Here is a 6,098-nt window from a genome sequence, read left to right on the forward strand (position 1 = left end):
TTTTTGGATAGTCATTCTGACAGGAATGGAATTACATTTTATTGTGGCTTTAATTCACATTTCCTATTAGTGACGTTGAACATTTTTCACATACCCATTGGCCATGTATGTCTTTAAGAAATGTTTATTCAAGTCGTTTGCCCATTTTTTAGTCAGGTTTTTGACTTCCTATTGAGTTGTTCAAATTTCTTATGTATTTTGGAATTTAACCTCTTGTCATATTATATTTTGGAAAATATACCCTCCCATTCTATGATTTTTTTTCTTCACTCTGTTGTTTCCTTTGCTGTGCAGCAGCTTTTTAGTCTGAAGTAATCTTGTTTGTTTTTGTTTTTGTTGACAGTGCTTTTGGAGTCAAATTTTAAAACCATTGCCTAGACCAATGTCACTAAGCTTTCACCCATATTTTCTTTTCATTCATTCTTTCTTTTCTTTTTCTTTTTTTTTTTTTTTTAATCAGGGATTAAACCCAGGGGCACTTAGCCTCTGAACTACATCGCCAGACATTTTTTATATCGTATTTAGAGACAGGGTCTCTCGAGTTGCTCAGGACCTCGCTAAAGTGCTGAGGCTGGCTTTCAACTTCAGATCCTCCTGCCTCAGCCTCCTGGGTCGCTGGGATTACAGGTGTGCGTCATTGTGCCCAACACCCCCATATTTTCTTCTAGTAGTCTTATGGTCCCAGGTCTTGAATTTAAGTTGTTAATTCATTTTGAGTAGATTTCTGTATATGGTCTGAGGCACAGGTAATTTCATTCTTCTGTAAGTGCATATCTAATTGCCCCAGCATCATTTATGGAACAGGCTGTCCAAAAGAAATTCCCAATAGATTTGTCCAAAGAGATTCCCGAGCTGGCAAATTTCTGGTTATATATGCTACTCTGGCCTACAACATATAAACACTTAAGCAAGAATGTTACTGGGGATCAAAGATGGCTGAAAATGTCTTGCTACTCCACCCGTAGAGTGGTGGAGTTTAATTCTCCTCCTTAGAATTTGGGCAGGCCTTAGTGACTTGCCTGACAAGCAGAATGGAAAAGAAATAATATCCTAGGACTCTGCAGGTAGGTCAGAATCTTTCAGTTTCTACCTAGATTTCTTACACCACTCGTTCTGAGGGAAGTCAACCACTATGTAAGAGATTTGACTACCTAAGATGACCAGGCCACAAAGAAGCCCAATCTAGCCACACTGACAAAGAAAAATGCCTAGCCAGTCACAGCTATTCCAGGTGCCATTCAAGTGAATGAAAGAGCCATCTCAAAGATTCCAGCTTCATTAAATATGACAATGGGAAAGAAACAAGGATCCTAGTGGATAACCAGAACAAAAGTCACAGGCATGTATACCCAAAGGACTTAAAATCAGCATACTACAGAGATACAGCCACATCAATGTTCATAGCTGCTCAATTCACAATAGCCAGACTGTGGAACCAACCTAGATGCCCTTCAATTGATGAATGGATAAAGAAACTGTGGTATATATGTACAATAGAATATTACTCAGCCATAAAGAATGATAAAATTATGGCATTTGCAGGCAAATGGATGAAATTGGAGAATATCATGCTAAGTGAGATAAGCCAATCTCAAAAAACCAAAGGACGAATGATATTGCTAATAAGTGGATGATGACACATAATGGGGGGTGGGAGGGGTTAGTGTTAGGGTTAGAGTTAGGGAGGGGGGCAAGAATGGAGGAAGGACTGTATAGAGGGAAAAAAATAACAGAATGAATCAAACAACATTACCCTATGTAAATTTATGATTACACAAATGGTATGCCTTTACTCCATGTACAAACAGAGAAACAACATGTATCCCATTTGTTTACAATAAAAAAAAATTTACAATATTTAGATAGCACAAAGAGAAACAGTTACAGCTTTATTCTAGACAGAGTACTTCATAATTTACAATGTACCTTCCTTTTCATGTTATAGCTAGTCTCTTAAATGATTTCAATTCAAAAAATTGATTTTGGGGATATTTAGCATTGTATAACCACGTTATGCTTATAAAAGTTAAGTTACAATCACCAACTTGTTAATAACATAGTTGAGATTTTCAGACTGTAAGATGTGTTTGTCTTACCTACTTGTCAAAACATTATACCTGAGTCCCCCATGCCACCTACCTGAAGACAACAATGCTGAGTTAAGAGAATGTCACCTATGTGAAAGAATTTATATCATATGTGGGTTAATAATCAAGTCAATTTTATAAAGCCTGTTTTCATATTAAAAAAAAAAAAGTCACAGGCATACAACACCACTTGAGCTGTTTCTATCTATCTACAGCCATTAAGCCACCCCAGCTGAGGTGTCAGTCATCAGGGAGCAGAGGTAAGTTCTGCTACCATGCCCTATTGAATTTCTGGTCTACAAAATCATGAACATAAGAAAAGGACTGTCATTTTATGCCACTCTGTTTTGGAGTGGTGGTTATCTTATGCCAATACACAAAATTAGGAAGCCAGGCATGGTGGCACACCCCTGTAATCCCAGTGGCTACAGAGGCTAAGGCAGGAGGATCACAAGTTCAAAGCCAGTCTCAGCAATTTAGGGAGGCATTAAGCAATTCAGTGAGACTTTGTCTCTAGTAAAATATAAAAAAGGGCTAGGGATGTGATCTAATAGTTAAATGCCTCTGGGTTCAACCCCTGGTACAAAAACAAACACAAAAACAAAAAATTACTGACCCCAAGCAGAGCTGGCAAAAAGAGAAATCAGAAACTCTATGGTAAGGACATGGTGTTTGAACTGGGACTGGATAGAAAGGGGGAAAAAAATGTGGGAGCAGCACACAATCCTGTTTTTGTTTCACAAATAGAGGGCACAAGACTAGACAGGAAGCTGAAGCCAGATCACAGCAGACCTTGAATGACAGGATGAGAAACACGCTCTTATTCTTTTTTTTGGCGGGGGATGGGGGGCTGGCTGGGTACAGGGGATTGAACCCAAGGGCACTTAACCACAGAGCCACATCCTCAGCCCCCCCCCCTTTTTTTTTATTGTAAACAAAAGGGATACATGTTGGTTCTCTGTTTGTATATGGAGTAAAGGCGTACCATTTGTGTAATCATAAATTTACATAGGGTAATGTTGTTTGTTTCATTCTGTTATTTTTTCCCTTCCCCCCACCCCTCCCACCCCTCTTTTCCCTCTATACAGTCCTTCCTCCATTCTTGCCCCCCTCCCTAACTCTAACCCTAACACTAACCCCTCCCACCCCCCATTATGTGTCATCATCCACTTATCAGCAAGATCATTCGTCCTTTGGTTTTTTGAGATTGGCTTATCTCACTTAGCATGATATTCTCCAATTTCATCCATTTGCCTGCAAATGCCATAATTTTATCATTCTTTATGGCCGAGTAATATTCCATTGTACATATATGCCACAGTTTCTTTATCCATTCATCAATTGAAGGGCATCTAAGTTGGTTCCACAGTCTGGCTATTGTGAATTGAGCAGCTATGAACATTGATGTGGCTGTATCTCTGTAGTATGCTGATTTTAAGTCCTTTGGGTATAGGCCAAGGAGTGGGATAGCTGGGTCAAATGGTGGTTCCATTCCAAGTTTTCTAAGGAATCTCCACACTTCCTCAGCCCCTTTTTATGTTTTGTTTTGTTTTGTTTGGGGGGGGGGTTATGTTTGTTTGTTTGTTTGTTTGTGTTTTGAGACAAGGTCTCACTAAGTTGCTGAGGCTGGTTTTGAACTTGCAATCCTCCTGCCTCAGCCTCCCAAATTGCTGGGATTACAGGTGTGTGCCTCTGTGCCCAGAACACATTCTTACTTCCATGGGAGCCAATAAAAGCTTTTGAATAAAAAGTATTATGAGGGAGTTGTCCTCCAGTATCATTCTTTTATGCTTCTTTAGCAATGTCAGCCTCAATTTTTAACTGAGTGCATGCCTGTGCAAAATAATGATTATATCTCCTTATCTTCTCTTACAGCTAGGTATGGTCATTTTGACTAAATTCTCTATAAGAAATATAAGACACATAATGTATGCAATCTTGGGATCATGCCACCCTTCATCATCCTCCATGGCCCCTTCTCATCGCCCCCAACTGTTTTCAGGTTATGGAACACAAGGCCTCATGAATTCTAGGTTCTAGGGAAGTGCTCTACCACTAGGTCACATACCCTGCACATTTTCTTTTATTTTTTATTTTGAGAGTGTCTCACTAAATTGCCCTGGCTAACCTGAAACTTGGACTCCTCCTGCCTCAGTCTCCTGAATAGCTGGGATTACATGTGTTCTTAAAGGGAGAATGAATGCTCTCAGTGCTCCTTTTTTTCCTAGATTACCCTTGGGCAAGGCAAATTACAGAATGGCTGAAACAAGAGGAATATTGGAGGCAGGAAGGCTGATTAGGAGAACTCAATAACATAGATAAGAAGTGAGGAACTAAGAACTGAGCCAGGAAGGTAGCAATGGGAATGGACGGGAGGGAGGAATGTGATAAATATTGTGAAAGGAATGTCTGTGGGACTCGGCAACAGATCAGATGAGAGAGGACACCAGAGGGAAGAACCAAAGTTCACTCTGAAATTTCACACAGAGGTGACTGGGTCCTCAATGATGTTGGTAACAGAAACAGGGGAGTCAGATGAACAAGCAAGCTTGAGGAAGGCAACCATAAATTTGTCTTTGAGTATGTTGAGGTGAGGTGCCTGCAGGATATCCAGGTGGAAATGTAAAGCAGCAGTTGGAAAGTTATCTCTAGAGCATGACTTGAGAACTTTTGCACAAAAAGGAGTAGTCAAATCAAAGGGAGGAGCTCATGGGCAAAATAGTGTGTGTGTAGGAATTATTCTTTCTTCAGTGCACTGAAAAATAAATTGCATTATGGTAAACCAGATAAAAATATGTGGCCTCTTTACCAGACACATCCCCTCCCAACCACCAAAACCCCCTACTAGCTCCAGCCAACAGCTTAATTGTTTCAAGTAATGAACCAGGCACTGTCTCAAAATTTGGACAGCTCCTCAAGTTCCTTATGAAGGCAATCTTAATTTGCACAAATATGTCATGACATGTTTTAAGATTATTCCTTTTTATGCAAGAAATCGATAATACATTGCCTTCCTCCTTAACTTAGGTTAGGTACATAAGACTTTCACAGACATCTTAAAAGAACAATTCTTTTCAAAAGCAGAATAAGAAAATAAAAACATAACCGTAGCACAGTAAACAAACTGTAGAGATTCCTCTTATATCTGCGATGGCCAGAGCAGATATTAAATAAAGGAAGCAACAAAAAGGAAGTTAGTTGAATGTAAACAATAAGGAACCACATTTCGGGCTGGCCAAACTGCTGCCCGCAATGCTTTCGCGCCAGGGTGGGTCCCTGGGATGAAGAGGTTAAAAATCCAGTGGCTTGTTGTTTCAGCTGCGGTTACGTGGCAAACGCAACTGGAAGTGGTGGTGTGAGAGCTCTTTCTTCTATTAAGCCTTCAGCCCGCATACCGCGGAAAACTGCCGAGGGACTCTGGGTACCTCCGGGCGGTCCCAAACGCCCCGGCGCGCGGGGCACTGGATTTGGCGCCACCGCGAGTCCCCCCTTTCACTTATGGGTAAAGCTTTACCGGAGCCTTTAATGAGCATGTGCTTAGACTTCTCTCATCCATCCATGCACCCATCCACCCCTCTTTTGTCTCCGGGCCGGGGACTCTACCGGGCACCATAGAGAGCTTTATCACCCCAACCCCCACAAGACTCATAAAGAAAAAGATTCTACGCAGGAAGAAGACGCGGAGGGATGATCGCCCTGTATACCCTTCACCGCTCACGCCCCTGCTCGGGGGAGTCTGACTGGCTCTCGAGAACTCAGGCCACGCGGAGAGCCAAAGCACAGACCCTGGCGGGAAACCTTCCCCACCCCCAACCCCTGGATAAAGAACGCCGCGTCGTTCTACGTTCTCCTGGCGCTCTGTCCCCGAGGGTCCAGACCCCGGCTGGTCCGGAGTGGCCCGGCGGGTGCCAATGAGACCCGGCCATCTCCCAGGTCGCACCTCCCACGGTTGTCGGGGACCAGCTTCCGTTAGCTGGGCGGGGAGGCAGCGGCGGAAGCCAGGATTGGCCA

Source organism: Sciurus carolinensis, chromosome 13, assembly GCF_902686445.1.
Source record: "Sciurus carolinensis chromosome 13, mSciCar1.2, whole genome shotgun sequence".
Taxonomy (NCBI): Eukaryota; Metazoa; Chordata; class Mammalia; order Rodentia; family Sciuridae; genus Sciurus; species Sciurus carolinensis.